This window comes from Nyctereutes procyonoides, unplaced genomic scaffold (assembly GCF_905146905.1).
Source record: "Nyctereutes procyonoides isolate TBG_1078 unplaced genomic scaffold, NYPRO_anot_genome, whole genome shotgun sequence".
NCBI lineage: Eukaryota > Metazoa > Chordata > Mammalia > Carnivora > Canidae > Nyctereutes > Nyctereutes procyonoides.
This window is the reverse complement of record NW_026575159.1, coordinates 10945630-10965833: the sequence shown is the minus strand read 5'-3', so window position 1 is coordinate 10965833 and position 20204 is coordinate 10945630. Positions and strand designations below refer to the sequence as shown.

The window sequence follows — 20204 nt, the reverse complement described above, 5'->3', positions numbered from 1 at the left end:
GGGCTGCATAACTGTGGTTCAGTTCTGGACTGGTATGTAATCCAAGGTGGGAAGTAAGTGGTGTAGGAGTAGGCAAGCCTAGGAAGACTAATTAATGGTCCATGCACTTCAGGGAATTGGGGCTGGAAGGAAAGAAGGTGCAGTAACTAGGTAAGGTTTGTAATAGGTGCCCCCCTGGAATGACAATAGGCAAACAGACCAAAGACTTAGCCTTATTGGTTTTAGAGGGAGATAGGAGGGTCTTCAAGTCACTGGATGAAGATTACATATATTTAGAGATAGCTAGTGCTGGAGCAGGGCTAGAGACCATCACAGGTAAGCATTTTCTTAATTAGGCTTGTCACCTTCTTGTTCCAAAAATATTTGCAAAACAATTAGAGGCCAAGCACTATGCTAGTTGCTCTGGATCCAAAGGAGTGAACAAAGATTACCCTGTGTTATCAAGGAACTCAGATTCTAGTTGGGCAATAGAAACAAATTTACAGGGCAGGTGATGGGATTGAACAATTCTCTTTTCTGACTGGCATCAGAGAATATTACCTGATTTGCTCCCACATAGCAATGTTTCCTATTGTCTTGTTCTCCCTACTCTGTGATAGCTGTTTTATTTTCATACCTATGTTTTTACAAGCATGGGACTTCCTTTATTTTTCCCAGTCTAAGCCACTCTTTTGAGCCTATGCTTGTTTATGGCTCTTGCTCCCCTCACTCTCTTCTTCTTTTTTTTTTTTAATATAATTCCTAATTTATTACATAAAGCCAGAAAAAAACACTACTTTCTTGAGATGTTTCTACCTTCATTCACTTCCACTTGAAAACATAAGTGATTATATTGCTGGGATTTTCTCTCTCTTAAGAGTCTCTCATTTATTACCCTTGGGCCTTCTTTCTTTTGAGAATATGAACCCAGAAAATTATACTCAAGTTTTCTCTGGGCATTTTAAAATCAACCTTCCTTAAAGCTAAGGCCCACACTGATTGCCATTCACATTTAAACACTCAATCATAGTACTCTCATTCCTCCTTGTTCTAACAGGCTGCCTTATTGTTTTCCTGAGTTTTATCATTTTTATAGCATCCTAGGTAGGCCATTCTACAAAGGAAGAACTTGAGACCTAAGATACTGTCTTGGCTTTATTTCATTGGCAACAGTGTCATGTATTACAAGGAGAGCAAAATATATAGCTCCAGTGACCTGCCCCAATTTCTGGTTATCTGTGTTTATAAATATCCACTTCTCTTTGACACTGTGGAGCATAGTGTTTTTGAGAATGCACTCAAAAAAGTCCAGCAGTGGATATGCAAAAGGAAAAATGAAAGGCCTGTCGCAGTATGCATTAGTAGCACCAACTTTGGTGATAGAAGGAAGGCAGGGAAGCTGGCAGGGTCCATAGTAAGAACTTTAATTGCTCACATAAACAGTCGCATCCAAATAATTAGTAACACATTCTCATAATCACTTCCCAAATGACCAAGACATTTGGTTTTCTAGCAGAGGATCCTGAAGGCTCAGATATATGTGCTCTGTGACATATATTTTCTCCTCCTACCTCACTTTTGAACTTCTGTACACAGAAAATGGATCCATTTACTCTTTTCGATTGTTTTTGCTGTTTGACTTCTAGCCTCTTCTCATCTTTTCATCAGCCTTGACATGACTCTTCTCCCATTCTGGGATTTTAATTATCTTTGTCTTGCAGTTTTTGCTCATTAGACATCCATCTTTATACAACTTTGTGTCTTTTCAACAGAAACCCTCAGATTTGTACAAAGATGGAAGTCACATCAGGTTCAATGAAGAACTACTGGAACCTTGTGGGCCTTGAAGTTTGAAGGAACTTCTAACCTTTTGGAGATTGTGGTGTGTGTGTGTGGATTGAGAGAGAGAGAGAGAGAGAGAGAGAGAGAGAGAGAGAGACTTGCTGAAAGGTTTCTATTTCTAAGGGGAGAAAGCATTTCTTCACAAAAGCTCAAAAGACTGGGACATCAAATAACTCTTACAAAACATTTTGATGAGTTAAGTGTAAATGAATCAGAAACATATGGATTGAATTTCCCTTAAAATACACATGGGTTTAAAAATTAAGGGGAAAAGTGCTTGGCAAAATTCTCTTTGGGTTTGGCCAAGTCTGATTCCTTTGAAAACTAGTTCAAGACATGATGCCAATCTTGAAATGCTTCTGGGTCCACACATCTCTGGTTCAAAGTGCTCTCTTCTTCAGAATCCTCTATTTCCCTGCTTTGTTCACTGTTGTCAGGACTGTGTCCCCTCAATAATCCTAATCAGAATGACATTTAAGAATAGAAAGGTCATATGAAAATCTTCTCCCATGTAGGAACTGCTAATGAACAAATCTTTGCAGAGTGGATTGAGTGGGCGCATCATGATTCATTTACTTCCCAATTTATTGAATATCTATTACATACTAGGCACCTAGATAACAAAGATGAATCAAGCATGATGTTCCTATCCAGAAAACCCATAATCTGCAAGTAAACCACACGTTCATTATGATAGGAGGCGATGAGATGAGTGTTGTATGGGCTGGAGTCCTGTTGGGCCCCAGAATTCACTCCAGATGGTTCATCTAGCTCCCTTTCCTTCTTACTGGTATATTGATAGTTGCTTTCTAGTTCACATGCTCCTGAATTTAATGATGAGTCTGTTTACATAGACACAGGGTTAAGCAAAAATGAATGGAAAAGACTGTAGGAATAGTGAGTAGCCATTGTCCCTATAGGGCTTAAAGGATGATGGGAAACTGGAATTAATAGAACCCAAGGAGAGTTGGAACCATGAAGAGAGGCCACCATTTGGGTACTGTGGCTATGGCTGGTTACAGCTACTGTCAGACATAGCATTAGAGCTAAAAGGGACAGGGAAGAACTATATGGGAAGCTGGGATGCAGTCAGTGGTACTGAGTAGGGCAGAGGAAAGCAGAGAATCAGCCAGGAGGGGTGATGAGGTGCAAACAGAAACTAAGCTGATGTTCAGCTAAGGAGAAATAATTTCTGCCTCTGTGACTGAAGATGCCAGTGGAGATAGAGCTTGTTGAAGCATCTTTGAAGACTAAGGTAGGATCCTACAAGGTAGGAAGACTAAGGAGATTTGGGGATAGAAGCATCTGCACATCCAAGGTGTGACATAAAGAGAGTGTAAAGCACAAAGTATGTTGGTGAATGGTAACTGGTTCATATTTATAAAAGGGCTGGTTTACACAGGACATTTGAATAATATGCTAAGGAGCTTATATTAGAGTTCTCCAGATTTATGGGAAGGAATTGGCTCACATGATTATAGAGGTTGATAAGTTCCATGATCTGTTGTCTGCAAGCTGGAGCTCTCAGAAAGCTGGTGGTATAGTTCCAGTCTGAGCCTGAAGGCCTGAGAACCAGAGGGTATGTTTCAGTCTTAGAGTGGGAGAAGACTACTGTCCCAGCTCAATAGTTAGGCAGATATAAAGAGAAAGAATACACTTTTCCTTTGCCTTTTTGGTCTATTTGTGTCCTCAATGGACTGAATGGTGCTTAACCAGACTGGGGAGAGCAGTTTGCTTTACTCAGTCTATATTTTAAAATGCTAATATTTTCTGGAAACATCTGACAGATACACTTAGAAATCATGTTTAGCCAGATATGTGGACAGCATGTGGCCTCGTCAAGTTGACACATAAAATAAACCATCACAAAGGTTGAGCTTTGTTCTCTAGACAGAGTGAAGATGTTTGAGCGGGGGTGTAAAAAAAATCAAAGTAATATTTTAGGAAAGTTAGTCAGGTGATTTTGTATAAGATGGATCAGAGGGATCCCTGGGTGGTGCAGTGGTTTGGCGCCTGACTTTGGCCCAGGGCACGATCCTGGAGACCCACATCGGGCTCCCGGTGCATGGAGCCTGCTTATCCCTCTGCCTGTGTCTCTGCCTCTCTCTCTCTCTCTCTCTCTCTCTCTCTGTGTGTGTGTGACTATCATAAAAAAAAAAAAAGATGGATCAGAAATGGGAGAGTTCGGGGATCAGGTAACCAGAAGACACTTAGAAAGCTTGATATATATAGCTTGATGTCTTATCTATTTTGCACAAATAGTAACTGATTTCCTGATGATAGATGACATTTTAGATGTGTACCCCCCAATGCAGTTATATCTGTTTTTATTTAAATCTCAATTAATGATTGTGTCATCTTGATTTGTAAATATTGTTGACTGCTGAGCCAAATAGTGTATCAGGATTTCATCTTTTTCTTATAAAACATTTGTTTTCCTTGGAGTTTCTAATTGGGTCAATTTTTTTTTACTTGCATAATTTGCTAGCCACAAATTTTAATTATTTTCAAATGTTCATCATATCAATTATTCTATCAAATCTCCTTTTCTACTAAGGTCTTCTCTTCTAGACTCCTCAGTTCTTCTTCTCCAGTCTGGACTACTTCTGTTTTATGATTTTACCCTCAGAATTTGGTTCTGATTCTTCTTAGTGAATTTTTGCTTTCTCTTTCTTGGATTCATACTTCTTTCTTCCCCTTTATTTCATTGCTAGAGTACAGTCCTTAATAGGTTTACTGAAAAAGAGAACATGTTCACATAACTTTCTGTTTACTTGCATTTATTCATTCTAATCTGCAGTTGGCTAATGGTTTGGTTGGCTTAGAATGCTTGGTTCATAATTTCCATTTCTCTCCGAATTTTGAAGGCAACACTGCAAATGAGAAGTCTGATGTCTTTCATGTTTTTGACCCTTTGTATTAAATCTGACTCTTTCTTTTTTGGAGGTTTCTCAGGTATACTCTAAAAGAGCATACCCGCAGTGTGCTAAAATTTCATAGTGATGTGTGATGGTGAGGGGTTTTTCATTCATTGTGCTGGGCATTCAAATGACTCTTTTTCAGTCTAGACATTTGCATTCCTCAATTCTGTGACTTTCCATGGAATTTTCCTGTGATAATTTTCCTTTTTGATTTTTTCATATTCTCTTGGGGTTCATATTAATTGGTTATTAGATCTCTTCAATAAATCCTTAAATCTCATTTCCCCTGCATTTCACTTTATCTGGAAATTTTGGAAAAGTTTTTTCACTTTACCTGACTTCTTGCTTTTCAATTTTTTATTGGTATTTTTTATTCTAAGAGCTATTTCTTTCTAAATTGTTCCTTCCTCATAGTATTCTCTTCCTTTCTTAGAAAAAAATCTCACATATCTCTTTGTTAATATTAATTAAAATCCTTTTGAATTTTTTTCCTTGTCCCCTACTTATTTGTGTTCTCTATGTGTCCCCCTCTTTTTATTCACTGTGGTTTCTTTTTTTATGTGGGAGTCTGATTCTTCTGCGTAGTGAATTTTTGCTTTCTCTTTCTTGGATTCTTGAATTTTTGCTTTCTCTTTCTTGGATCCCTAAGTGTTGGCTGATACGTTCATATTTAAGACTAAAGCATTTTAAATTGTTTTTAAATTGTGTATCCACACAGTGGGATATTCCTCAGAAACAAACAAAAAGAACGAACTACTGATACATGGAGGAACAACACTGGTGAATATTAATAGCACTATGTTAAGTGAAAGAAGTGGGACCGAAAAGTACATTCCATGTAATTCCATTGAGAGGAAATTTTTGAAAAGGCAGAACTCTAGTGATAAAAGCAGATTAGCAGTTGCCAGGAGCCAGTGACTGTGGAGAAATTTGACTACAAAGGAATATGGGAGAAATTTGGGGGAGTGATGGAAATGTTCTATATTTTTATTGTGGTAGTGGTTTTATGACCATATAGAACACTCAAAACTCATCAAACTTTACAGTAAAATTGGTGAATTTACTATATGATACCACAATAAAACCGATTTAACAAAAATAAATTGATTTTTGTTGGGGAGGTTGGTTGACTTGGGGTCTTTAAATGAGCTTCCCATATGGAAGGCCTTCTATTTTGTTGGGAATATCCTACAAGTAAGTAGCAGTATGTAGAGGTCTTCACTGCCATTGAGTGTCTTTGGAACAACAGACTATTGATTGGTATTTTATACATGAACTGGGTGTCCTGCCACTCCACATATAGAGTTTCTAATTCTTTTATCTATTTTAAGGATCACTTTTCTTCATATCTGTTGCTTCAGAGTATATAGTTGGTCTATTTAAATTTTCTATAATAAGCCATTTAGAATCATGTCTAACTTGAATCTTGAGGTATAAGTTTATATATAATAGAGATTTTCCATAAAAAGCAAAAAGAGAAAGAAATGAAAATTGAATAAACTATGTATCTTTTTATTTAGAATTTCTATAAACTATGGAATTGGGATTTTAGGTAGTTTCCTCTGTTGATATTTAAGATCCATGAGATTCATAAAAAGAGGTATTATCAGTATCTAAGAAAATATTTGCCTATATCACAGTACCCCCCCAACACACACACACACACACACGCAACACACACACACACACACACACACACACACACACACTGGGCTATTATTTCTTTATAATATTTGTAAAAATTGGAGAGCATTTCAAAAATATAAAAAGTACAATATATAATACAGGAGACATCTATGCATTACTTACCCAATTTTAAATGATATTATCATTTTTCCATTTACTCTTTAGAATTATCTTTTTTTTATAAAAAAAAAAAGAGGGATCCCTGAGGGGCGCAGCAGTTTGGCGCCTGCCTTTGGCCCAGGGCGCGATCCTGGAGACCCGGGATCGAATCCCACATCGGGCTCCCGGTGCATGGAGCCTGCTTCTCCTTCTGCCTATGTCTCTGCCTCTCTCTCTTTCTCTCTCTGTGACTATCATAAATAAATAAAAATTAAAAAAAATTAAAAAAAAGAATTTATTTATTCATGACAGACACAGAAAGAGAGAAGCAGAGATATAGGCAGAGGGAGAAGTAGGCTCCTTGCAGGGAGTCCAGTGTGGGACTTGATGCTGGGACCAGGATTACACTCTGAGCCAAAGGCAGATGCTTAACTGCTGAGCCACGCAGGCATCCCTCTTTAGGATTTTCATAAGAGATAAAGTATTTTAGATATCCTTAAACTTCTCCTTGCCTCATTAATGTCTCCCCTTTCCTTTCCAGAAACAACTGTCCTCCTGATGCTGGTGTGACATTTCTGTACAGGTTTTAGTACTTAACAATAAATTAAAAAGATATAAATAATATACTTCTCTTTTTTTGAATTTTAAAAATTTGCATGAATACTATCATATTGTGAAATCTTTTGTCATTTGATTTTTTCATCCAATTTTGTTTTTGAATTTTATCCATAGTGATATAGAGAACTAGTTTATTCATTTAATAGCTGTTAAACATTTTATAGAAACAATAAATCAGAGTTTATGTAACCATTTCCCTCAGAGGACCATTGGACAGATTATACATTTTTGTGATTACATGCAATGCTTTAATGAGCCTTCATGCAGGAGCACAGATATGGGGATTTCTCTAGCACAGTGACTCTCACACATTAGTGTGCATCAGAAGTAGCTAATGTGGCTGTGACAGCACAGATGTTTGTCCTACAGTTTCTGATTCAACAGATGTAGGTGAGCCCAAGAGTTTGAATTTGTAACAAACTTTCAGAACCACACTACTCTAGGGTTGAGCTACAGGTGAAATTTTTGGCCTTTGGATATCTATATATTTTCTACTTTGCTAGAGATTTCCAAGCATCTAGAAATTTTTAAACATACAGTGTTTGCATCAGTATATACCTCCACTATCAAAGTATACATTCTCATTTCTCACTGTCTTGGCAGAGTGTGGTGTTATAAGTGTTGAAAATTGTCAATAAAAATGTTACGTTTCATTTTATGTTTTTCTGATTAATAGTAAGATTGAATTTAATTTCCTATGTTTAATGTTCATCATTTTTTTCTTTTCTATGAATTCTATATCTTTTTTTGGTCCCCCCCATTAAGGTGACTGATTTGTTTATTTCTTTATTTTAATTGCTTTGTCAAATCTTTTTTATATATTCTGGCTACTAATCCTTTATCTGATAATGGGCTGCAAATCTCTTCCTTTAATCTTCTATTCTGTGATATCTCCCATTTCATTTATAGTATTTTTGATGGAGAAAAGTTTGAAATATCAATGCAGTCAATGTCAATATTTCCCTTTGTGATTCATACTTTTATAACATTTTGGTTAAGAAATCTTTCCCTACCAAGATGTTGCAAAGATATATATTTGTAAACTTAAAACTTCTACTTTCATTTTCCACATTTAGTTTTTAATTTATTAGGAATTAATTATATGTATTGACTAAGGTAGGAAACTAATTTTTTTTCTGACAGGAGGAATCAGTCACTTTCTCTGTCATAACCAAGTTTCTATTCATTTTTGCATCTGTTTCCAAACTCATTTGTCCATTTTACTAATCTTTGTCTAGTCCAGAGCCAATACTATACTTTTCAATTACTTGAAATTCGAAATGTCTAAAATATATAGGAATTTTTTTTTCTCACCATATTCTTCTTCTTAGGTCTTCTGACAAGCCTTGATTTATCAAGTTGGGTGAAAAATTTGGTTCATTTACCAGTTGGCTCTATCTCTTTATTTGGCATTGTGAGTATTGCTCTGTAATAATATGTGTTATTTGAGCTTCATTTCTTTTTTACAAAAATTTGAAGTAGATTTTTTTTTAAAAAAGATTTTATTTATTTATTCATGAGAGAGAGGAGAGAGAGACAGAGGCAGAGGGAGAAGCAGTCTCCATGTGGGGACCTGGACATGGGACTCGATCCCGGGTCTCCCAGGATCAGGCCCTGGGCCAAAGGCAGTGGTAAACCGCTGAGCCACCTGTGCTGCCTGAGGTAGATTTAAAAAAAAAAACAAAAACACAATGCAATAGAAATAATTGTGTGTGTGTGCATTCTTTAAGATAGAAACAAGAAGAATATGCCAACCATAAAAGTCATAAAATTATTGAATTCAACGTAAAATTCTATTCAAACCTTTCTAGCGAGGATGAAGAAGGATGTGTGATAAATATTTGATTCCTCTGATAGAAAGAAACACACAAGTTTATGGTGGGAAAAAATTGTATCCTAATACCAAATACTGTCAGAAAGTCTTACCTGGAACATTTCATAGGGAATAATGAAAAGCGATGTCCTCTAGAGTAATATATAAAAAAGTACAGAAATGCATTTCTTATGGTGGCAGTGAGTAAAATTTTAATTTTATAAAAATTGCTAGCAAATAGCTAATGTGATGCATTCTATCCCTTCCCCCTGCCCAACTTTATTCAGGAATAGACATGAGACTAACGAGATCTTTAGGTAGACACAATTTTTCTCTAACTTCGTAGTTGGCAAACTAGGGCTCTTGGGTCCAATCCACCCTGCCACCTGTTTTTGCAAATAAAGTTTTATTGGAACACAGCCAGACTCATTTGTCTGCATATTATCTATGGCTGCTTTCCTGCTACCAGTAGCAGAATTGAGTAGTTGCGATAAAGACCATATGGCCCACAAAACTCAAAGTATTTGCTGTCTGACCCTTTCCAGACAATGTTTGCCACCCCCTTCTCCAAATTATCATTCCTTAAATTACTAACTTTATATTTACTCTCAACATATTTTTAAATCCCACCCTCACTTTTATAGCACCTTCAAGTATAAGCCGAAGATGTAATGGGCACAATGGTCAGGAGGAGGCACTTGGCCAAGGCGATTCATTATTGTCCTTATTCAGGAAGAAAATGTAATCGCATTCTGTACACTCTTCCTACCCAGGAATTTCATCACCCAAAGAAAAAACAACCTAAGAACACAAAGATATCCTGCATTCTGAATTAGGGAGATTTTCTGTTCATCTCAGCAACATACTCCTTCCTTTTTGCTCTGCTCAGAAGGTGGCTCAGCCTTTTGTCATTCACCCCTCCCTTAGTCACCTGGTCTTGGCAGTGCTTCCTGGACTCTCAGTGAGCAGGCCATAGGAATCCTGTGATGGCATCTTTCTCCTCATCTGGACCCAAGTTCTAGTCAGCTCTATAATTTTTTGCAACTTTGTTTCCACATAGACCCAGTACTGAATTCCTCTCAGCTCCCTGATATTAAGTCATCTTTGTTAAAAAATTTTTTTTTTTTTAAGGACTGGTTAACTGAACTGTCACAATTCCCAACTGGTAATATGTTCCAGTGGAAAAATCACAGAATTTAGAGCCAGAAGTCCTGTTTTTGAATTCCTAACCTTGATACTTACCAGATGAATGACCTTGGGCAGGTTTCTTAAACACTGAGACTCAGTTTTCTCATCTGCAAAACAAAGATACTAACAATGCTTGTCATCTCTACCTATTAGGATCAATGCTAAAAACAAATGAGATCTGTGAAAATAATTTATAAATTACAAAATAATACACACATGCTCATTATTGTCACCAGTTCTCAAAGGTTCCCTCGATGATTTTTTCTAATCTTCAATGGCTTTTCACTTGTGTTCAGGAACCAGTCCATGAATTCTCCATTGTAGCCTCTTTGCGGAAGGGCCTCATCATTTATTAGCATCTGTCTTCTCTGGGAATGTACTGCTCCTCCAGGGACAGTCACCCTTTACAAAGAATGTAGGACCTGAATGTCTCAAAGTTGAGCTGTGGATTTTGACAATTTGAGGGTGGTGTCAGAGAGAGAGAATGCTCCTTTTGCTTCTCCCTAATTCTGTGTTATCTTGACCTGGCCTCCAAAGCAATCCTGATTATGCTGAGTCTCATATACTCTTCAGTGAACACTTTCTTTAATTTCTTGACCCATTCATTTTTCTGAGCTTAAAGCCAGAGCATAGAACAAAAGTGGGAAAGGGGATACAAGTGCACCTAAACAAATACAGCCCATTAGCTTTGTATCTCCCATCTCTGCTCTTAGGATCTAAATCCCTACTCTGAATTCCTTCTTTCATGAGATTTTCTTTGTCCACCTCTTTACTTCACCTCACTCCTCCCACCATCTAGGAGGAAAAATTGGCCATTGGATTCATCCCATTTAGAACACAGATAGGATCACTTAAGAGTCGGTAGGGTCACTCTTTATTTAAAAATATCATCGTTTGTGAGGTCCTTTATTTTTTTTTCTTCATTTAGATATTGTTTCAAGCATGTGTATAATTTTTTTCTTCCATCTCCAGTACCATGGAGCCAGCCCAAGAATGGTCAGATTGTGAGATCTGGATTGAGTCAGGAGTGGTAGAGACCCTCATTAGCTGTTAGGGCAAGTTGTCCCTCTCAACCCAGCCATACTAGAACTCTGTACTGGAAATTGGACTAAACAAAATCAAATTAAAAGAAAAAAAAAAAGGAAAATTTTTTTTGCTCTTTGCTATTGCCTCCTTTGTGAATATTTCCTCCAAGGCTCTCATAGAGAATATCTTTATGCCATTAATAATTCATACAGTTTACATCTATGAACTCACAAATAAATTCCGAACAGTGGTCACTGGCCCACTGTTTTCTGCAAATGGCTAATCTCTACATCCTGGGTTAAGCTCAACTGGGACACTGTGTTATAAACTATAATCTAAATTTTCTTCAATTTTGCACTAACTGCTTTTTACAGAAAGGAAAAATGAGGATTACAAAAAAATGACCATGATATGTTTGCCAGATAAAACATAATTTGCTTTATTTTTCCCCTTTGCACCATTAAGAGATTTATTGTCTCCTATTTATTTTCAGCACTTTTCTTCATTTCTGGGAAGTCTGACCTGCCTAAATCATTATTGCATCTGAACAGAGTTTTGCAGACAGATTTCCAGTAATGGGCTCAAATAATGGGCTCTATTTGGCATTTCAATGGCCCTTTAATGACACAGAGAAGGGCAGTGCTTCTTACATGTTTCCTGAGAAGCAAACATGAGTGACCCCAGAGGCCTAGTAACATAATCTGAAGCAGATCACCACAAATTTAAAAATTCTTGTTATCATATATTATAGAAGATTTGCATTTCATATTATAATATATTTGTATTTCCTTGTATATAAAAATACCAAAATGCTTTAACTGACGTTTCAGACAGATGTACCATTTTTATCCTGGCATGCTTCTGCTGGTTGTTGTTTACTGTTAGTAGGTGGATGCACCCCCAGTCTGAGATTTGGAGGCAGGGAAACTGGATTTGAATCTTGATTCTTTCATTTCTAGACACCTACACCTGGGCAAGTCACTTTTGGAGGGTAGATCCTCATGTGTAAAACAGGCTCTTGTGATATTCGTATCTGCAATCGGGGATTCCTTTCTGTTGAATAATCGTCCAATGTTGAGAAGGAAGGGATGATTAGAACCAATGGGGAGATATGAACCCTAGACCATTTTGAAGATGATTAAGTCCAAACATTTTCATGAAATTTAACTGTTCTCATTTTCTAGAAGTTTCTCTTTATCATATTAGTTCCTTGGGGATGTTTATAGTGTTTCTCCTCATAGGCATGCTGATATTAGGAACATTTCTCATAGGAAATTTTACAGTTGCCAGCTTCAGGCTCCCAGACTCACCCCTAGTGGACCTAAGTTAAAAAAATACTTATCAAGGAGCTTCTCTGTGTCTATCACTTGCCAGGTACTGTGGGTCAGATTGACAAATTGTGAGCTACAATCTACACTTGGGAATTTTTTTTTTTTTAAATCCTGAGTACCAGGATCATAGACCAATTTAATCAAAGTATGTATTAGGTGGTACTCAGGCATCAATCTTTTTATTCTTCTTCTTTTTACCTTTTTAAAACTTTTTTGGTGATTCTATTATACAGCCAAATTTGAAAACCAGTGTGTTATATTAGTGATCTAAAAAAGAGTGGATCTTGTTCAAAAGGCAAATTCTTATCTATTCAGATTTATGGAATCAGATTCTTTTAGCAAAATCTGGGGAGAATTTGTAGGATATTAAAGCTTGAGAAACACTGTGTTAGAACGCCCTGCTCTACTTATTCTCAAAGTATGGTCCTCTGACTATAATCAGAGTTGCTTGGAAATGTTTTCAAAAGGCAGATTTCAGGGCCCAGGCCCAGCCTACTAAATCAGAATCTTATGATGGAAGTGCATGGATATTTACATCCTTACAGAATTTTATAGATAATTCGTGGCTTACCCGAATTCATATTTATCAGTTATCAACACCACTGCCCTTCCTTAGAATCATCTACTTTCTTTTCCACAATTCCTCTTCACCAACTGCCAAGTCTTCTGAGTTCTGCCCATAAGATCCAGGATGGGAAGGATGATAATTTTCTATTTTTAGCCTTATGTGTAGTTTCGGCTTGTAGTTGCTTTAAATAGAGAACTCCTCCTGAGCTTTCAACTGTTTTGTTTGCAGATCATTAATTACTGAACATGGATGCTCTGGAGCAGAGAAATTTTCAACTTAAATGATAAGAACTGATCTTGGCTGAAGAATGCCAAACCTGAAAACTAGGACTCCCTAAAATAAGTCAACATATGGTTCAGTTGATAGAGCTCCAATTCCTATTGATCTTTTCAGGAATCATATCTACTGTGTGAGGAAAGCTGCCTGTGGCACTGATCTAAATGATAAATGGAGAGAAGTCAAAAGAGACAAGGAAAGGAATATGCAGAAGCAAGAGGATGTTTGGGAAAAGACTGTAAGTCATGTAAGTGCTTTGGGCAAGGCCTGGTTGGGGAGTAGTCTTTAGTCCTGCTGATATCTTCACAAGTTTATGAAGAAAGAGATTGCTCTTTATCTAATAGATCTAATAGATCTTTTTGATTAAAGAGAATAAAAATCTCGTTCTTTCCCAATTTCCTTTTTCTTTCTCTTGATCTCTCACCAGTCTTCCACTTGGTTTTGGAAGGGTGACTTACATGGCTGCCACCAGAAGCTGATTGTAAAAGCTACAGACATCATAGCTTTTGTGCCTACTATTTTTTGCCCCTATATCATATTGTCCTATTCCTTACATCCTATCTCTCACAGGAATTTGTTGAACACTAGTTCTGCTGGAGAACTAGAAGTACAAGATGTGAATGTGGAGCTCCCTGGCCTGGCCCTAATGAAGCTTGTCTGAGGAAAATATAGTTGACCTTTGAATAGTATGGGATTGAGCGGTATGGGGCCACTTACATGTGGATTTTTTTTTTGCAATAAAAACAATACCATAAATGATTTTTTCTTCTGTATGATTTTCTTTTCTCTAGTATGTATTACATACAACATATAAAACATGTGCTAATTGACTGTTCATGTTATGGATAAGATTTCAGGTCAACAGTAGGCTATTAGTAGTTATAGTTTTTGGTGAGTCAAAACTTATATGTGGACTCTGAACTGTGGGAAAGGGGGTTGGTGCCCATAATCCCTGTGTTAAGGGTCAACTGTGTATGTGTAGGTGCTCCAGGAGAAAGGGCTCTATGCTTTGCAGGTGGACAGGAGGAGAGCCTGGGCTGAGGAAGGAGATGGACAGATCCATTCCTCATTTCTCTGTGAACTGCAGGGCACAGAGCCAGCTCACCACTTTCGTTAGAACTTTCCTGCTCCACTCTTTTCTAAGTGGGCATGAGGGATGTAAGTGCAAAATCCTGTATATTAGGAACAATCTGGGTATATCCAGACAAAACTACATGTAGTGGAAGACACTATGGTTTACATGTTTGGGGGGACAGAGCCCTGGGCCTCTGTTTCACTGCGGATATCCTAGTCTGCCATACTTCTGTGAAGCACACTGCACCAAGAGTAGGGTATCAGTGAGCTAAAATCCTGGGACACACTTGGCCACAGGGCTCTAAGTCCTGGGAAGTGACTGCAAATCTCACAAAGTGACTGAAACACAACAATTTGCAATAGTTAGACAAAGGGGTCCCTAGTCATCATGTTAGAATTGAGAATTTCTAGACCCTAGGAAGATATATGAGAAGAAGGTAGCATGGTAACTAGAAGCTTGGAATGTGGAGTGAGGTGAACCTAACTTCATACCTTCACTCTATCCCTTTATCAACTATTTGGCTCTGGGCAATTATCTGATCTGTTGGAGCCTCTGTTTCTTGCTTTCTGAAATGGTTATAATACACACATATGTACATACTTTATAAGGCGATTGTAAAGAGTAAATGAGGCAGTATCTTTAAAAGACTTAGTAGAGTCCCCAGTGCAAGTTGAATAAACAATAATAAATCAGTATTCTCCTTCATGGTAGTTGTAGTTTTGGGGTAGGTAAAAATGGAAGTGGGATGGAGAAAATATGTCTGGGATGTTCTGGTGTTTATAGGAACAATGACCAAAGCAGGGGCTCAATTTTCCATAACCAATAGAACTATAACACACAAGGGTAGGCAGAAATTCGGCTACCCTATACAGGCACCCAACCAGGGAAGGAGGTGGCTAGGGTCATTTGTTGCCGTCCATGGCAATGTGTCCTGAGACACTGACATCCTTCTTCAGGAAAGCATTGAGTGCCAGTGAGCCATCCTGAAAAGTGCATAGGGACTTAGGTTTAAGGGTGATCTCTGTACTCTACTAGCCTTGTGACAGGTTCAAGTTACTTAACTTATAAACCAAGGGTTGGGGAAGAGGAAGAGCTTATCTTTCAGAGCTAGAGTGAAGGAGCCTAGAGAGTGCCTGGTGAGTGGTCGAAATTCAGAAAGTGTTAGCATGGGTGGGGCTGAGCCCATACACAGCACTTAGTGGTTCAGACCTTAGGGAGAGAAGAGATACAGACAGAAGCCTGAGAGGCAAGGAGGGTTGGCTTTACTACTTAGGAGTAAATTAAAAATTAGGCATTATTTTTGTACTTTCCAATGCTTTACAGGGTTCTCAGTACATGTAGCAAAAGTTGTCAATTACTGTATACCTCCTCCTTGAATATACAGACAGCTTGGATTCTACACTGTGCTGAAGGCTACTTGCAGTTCTGAGTATGTTTCCCTGTGCACTGGGTACATAGCTTCCAAAGTGGTCCTTCATCTGCACTGCCTCCTGAGTTCAGTTCCTAGAATATCCTATTAAGGGCACTGTACTAAGGAGCAGCTTTCTTTTCTTTCTTTCTTTTTTTCCCCCCCAGCTGACACAAGGGCTTAACAGATTAATTCATTAGTCCTTAATATCTTTTCCTTCTAAGGCCTGGTTCAAGTCAGTGCTCTTTGATTAGCGCTATCTTTTCCAGGACTGTGCTGAGCTGTTTTGCATCTCAGTTCTGCTCGGCATTCTTTCCAGAGAGGGAGGTGAAAAGCTTAAAGAAAAACAAAGAGACTTGTAAAGTTTGTAAAATCACATCATCTAGTGATAAACTTTTTCAAACGTGCCATGTTTTCTGACTGGGCAAATATAAATGATCAATTTTCCACACAAGCAATTTATTTAAGAAGGGAAATACATATATGCATGTATATAAATACCACTGCTGGTGGGTGCTAAAGAACATGGTTTATTTCAGCAATAGGTTCTTAAAACTTAGTAGTTTTACTGAATTATTGGTGCAATAAACCTTATGGGTTTGTTACAGCATTAACTGCCCACTGTTTACTTCAAGCTGTTAATCAATACACCAGCCATTACTGCTGGCAACTTATAGTATTTTGAGGATTATTATTAATGTTTTTAGTTACAATTTCTTTCTGGCTTTTTCCCCCCTTATTTTTTGGCTGTATTTAGCAAAGAGGGAGGAATCTGTAGCTGATCAGATGTGCTATCACATGCAGAGTATCCTTGGAATTTAATAGGCGAAAGAAGATTTACCTAGAGAAAACATTTCTTTAAATCAACCAGCCGGAAAAATAATATCCTTCTTAATATTGAAGAAGGAAAAGTGAAATGTGAGTGTCTCATATAGTAGCTCTGCTGCATACATACGTTTTCTTCCTAGGCGCCTAGTTGGTAAATGCCAGTGAGAATGGTAAATGGTTGATGATAAAACCAGCCTTCCATGAATCTCTGATTCTCCGTAGTACAATTTGAAGGCATGCCATTTCTAGGAAGCATTCCCCAAAGATGTGATCTTCTGAACCATGGAAGTTTTTCTTGTTCTAATATTTGCTTTTTTTTATACGTGAATATTTGGCTCTGTTTCTTTCCATGCACTTTGGCATGGTCTCTGTTAGAATAACATGTAGTTGATGCTTAGCTTGGGGTCATGATGACTATCAAACTGCAAATCAACAGGGCAAGAAAAAAGACTTTGCAGCTGCTGCTTGCCAGAGAAGCCTTTCTGATCCTAGAACTTCACGGCTGAGGGCAGCAAGTGTGAGGGCCATTTCTAGTTGCAGGGAAATTTCCCCTTGAAGAAACCTTTGGTTCATGTACATGTGCTAGATCTGTGTGATGGTGTTCTCTCTCTAAATCTAGTGAATGATTAAGTACTGTTCTAGTTGCAGTACATTCCTTGCCTCCTCTGCCTCTTTATTTCAGAACTTAATTCAAAAGCTTAATTCACTTAAGTGGAGGAGGTGCCACAGGATAATTCATTTCTTGCCATTTTGGAAACTGAAGTGCTAACTCTTTGAATAATAACATTAAGCAGTTGGTTTGGAAATTGTCCACTTGATATTTCTTGGTATTGATGGTCTCCATTTCCAGTGGGATTTAGGGAGCTACTGTAGCTTTTAAACAAAGAACAGCTCTATCATGCATTTAGGGACCTCAAAATTAAAACTGCAGATGAAAAAAATTATTGTTTTTTATCATTTCCTAAGTTATCCTTTCTTTGTTCTTTAGTCTTAGGTTCAATGGCCCTGAATGGCTATACATAATTTCTTTTAGAATATATTTGTTCTAGGGATCCCTGGGTGGCGCAGCGGTTTAGCGCCTGCCTTTGGCCCAGGGCGCAATCCTGGAGACCTGGGATCGAATCCCACATCAGGCTCCCGGTGCATGGAGCCTGCTTCTCCCTCTGCCTATGTCTCTGCCTCTCTCTCTCTCTCTCTCTCTATCATAAATAAATAAAAATTTAAAAAAAAGAATATATTTGTTCTATAAATACATATTTTCAAATATTTTAGGAGACAAATTTTCATTTGTCTTCATCAGCCATTTAACTAAAAACATTAAATACATAAATAAATACTATCAATAATAAATTAACGATGAATAAGTCTTAAAAGGCAGAAGTAAATTGCTCCAATTTAGAGTTAATTTTGCTAATAGGAGATAAGATTAATAATGAAGGATGGAAACCAGGCACTTAAGAAACCCACATAAAGATGAAAAATAATGCTTATGTAAGTACAGCATATCCCCAGCTGGAAGGGCAAAAGAGGAGTGGAGGGAAGTAAAAATCAGTGTCTAATATCTTCAGTTTATAGACTTAATACATTTTGAAGAAAATGCCTCAGTGTGCTTCCCAAGGGATGGAACACAGACCCAATGTCAGATGCCTAAAGGAAATGGCAGATTGTCAGGTGGTGAAGAGTTCTCAGCACTGAGGTTTTGCATGTTGCCAGTTTGTTCCTCAAGAGATCACTGATCCACTGAACTTTTTGTAACCTTTGACGTGCTGTGTCTCAGTTTCTCCATCTGTAAAAAGAAGATACTTGATCACACGGAGTCTTTGAGGGTGTTGAGTATGTTAACTCTATAGCTTATTATATGATCTTAGTTTCACAAATTCATTAGGAACCATCTAGTATTTACCTGATTTGATCTTAAAGACCAAGATTAATTTTAAGCCTTTCCACCTGTCATCTAACCCTATTTTCTTCCTTGAGCTCTTCTTTGCTCTTCTGCTTGGCAGGTGTTTCCACAATGGTGGCATAACCCTTAACTATCTCTTGGAGTACCATAGATGGTATGTCCAGGTAGCATCTCCTTTATCTCTTTCTGTTTTGTTAACTGGTTAATCTAAACTCTATATTTAATTGCACTTATATTTTGGACTCTGATAATCTGAGATAAACTTACGTACATCCTCTTTAAATCAACCAGAGATATGATTAAAGTTGGCTGAGATCTTCAGCCTTTCAAAAGAGTTTTAAATGTGTTCAAATAACTCTGCCAAAAAATGTGTTGTTAATTATCTATTCTGAGTATGTGAGGTTTACTTTCTCATGCAAATTTCAACAATAAGCAGACATACGAAGTAGGTGTGCACAGAAAAAGAATATTTTTATTTAAAAGTCTATTTTGATCATTGCCCATAATAGTTAATAGTAAGGACAACTTAAGGGAAAGTTTGGAAAACATTTTTAAATCTTTTCTTAATCACAGATACCACTGACAGATATGTTTGGTTATGCTGCAGCCTGCTTTATTGTTTAGATTCTTCTATTTTCACCTTTAATTATTTATTTTTCATATCTAATCCTCTCTTCCTCCCTGTTCAGTTTCTATCAAGAATTTTCTTTTTCTTGAAATAGCCTCCCAAACAGGAAAAGTCATTTGACTTGATGAGCAAGAAATTAAAACAGTGCACTGAAATTAAATGTCCACTCTCAAATTTGAGTTTAATTAAATTTTCTTACTTACTTGTAAGTTGACTCTATTTCAGAACCCACATAGAATTCTTATCAGTAAGATTATTTTTCCTTTTCTCTGGGGCCTGTGTTTTCACCTGTCTTACATGTGTGAAAGTGCTGTTGTTTCCTCTGCATCCATAGTATTTTATTTTCTTTGCTCATGTTACCCTCCAGCACCCTTTACTTTATCCCTTATAGTACATAAATCAACTTTTTACTATATTTTCTATCAAGACCTTGCTAATGTTTTTTATTTCTACTCCTATTGTGGCATGTATAATTTGACTGCTTGACGTTTTTCCTTCTATCTCAAGTGGATTATACATATAAATGAAAGTCTGGATTTGAGTTTTCTTTTTTCATTAGAATACACATAAGCTTTATAAAAATTCTAGTATGTTTTAAATGTGCTTTCCAGAACTGTTAGAAATGAGCTTCTTTCAGCCTGTTCAGATTAAATTAATTTTTCACTGACTCCTCGTTTCAGACTGATTTTGTTTTAAATAAAAGCATTAAATGAAACTAGAAATACAAAGTAACTATACTCTGTAAGGGAAACAATAGAATCATTAAAAAAATAAATGTCATCAAGGCGTCAGTTAGATATGTTTGGGGAGATTGGGAGCAAGTAGTGATAGTTTCTCTTATCCTATATAAAAGTTCAACCCCCCAAAAGTCTTCTAATATGAAAAGATATTTTGAAAATGAATTTTAACAGGAAGTTAATAGAAATTGAGCATTCAAAACTAATTGAAGGGCATGTTTGGCTCAGTTGGTGAAGAGTATGACTCTTGATTTTGGCTCAGGTCATGATCTCAGGGT

At 37.2% G+C, this 20204-nt stretch overlaps 1 long non-coding RNA gene across 1 annotated transcript in view; it reads left to right on the top strand.

Moving 5' to 3' along the window:
* Positions 1–14034, top strand: part of LOC129502608 (uncharacterized) — a 112113-nt gene extending 98079 nt beyond the window's left edge. Inside the window, exons 2-3 of the long non-coding RNA XR_008662990.1 lie at positions 13465–13594; positions 13918–14034. This is a non-coding gene — a long non-coding RNA (uncharacterized LOC129502608). The remainder of the gene's footprint in view (positions 1–13464; positions 13595–13917) is intronic.
* Positions 14035–20204: the final 6170 nt, after the last annotated feature.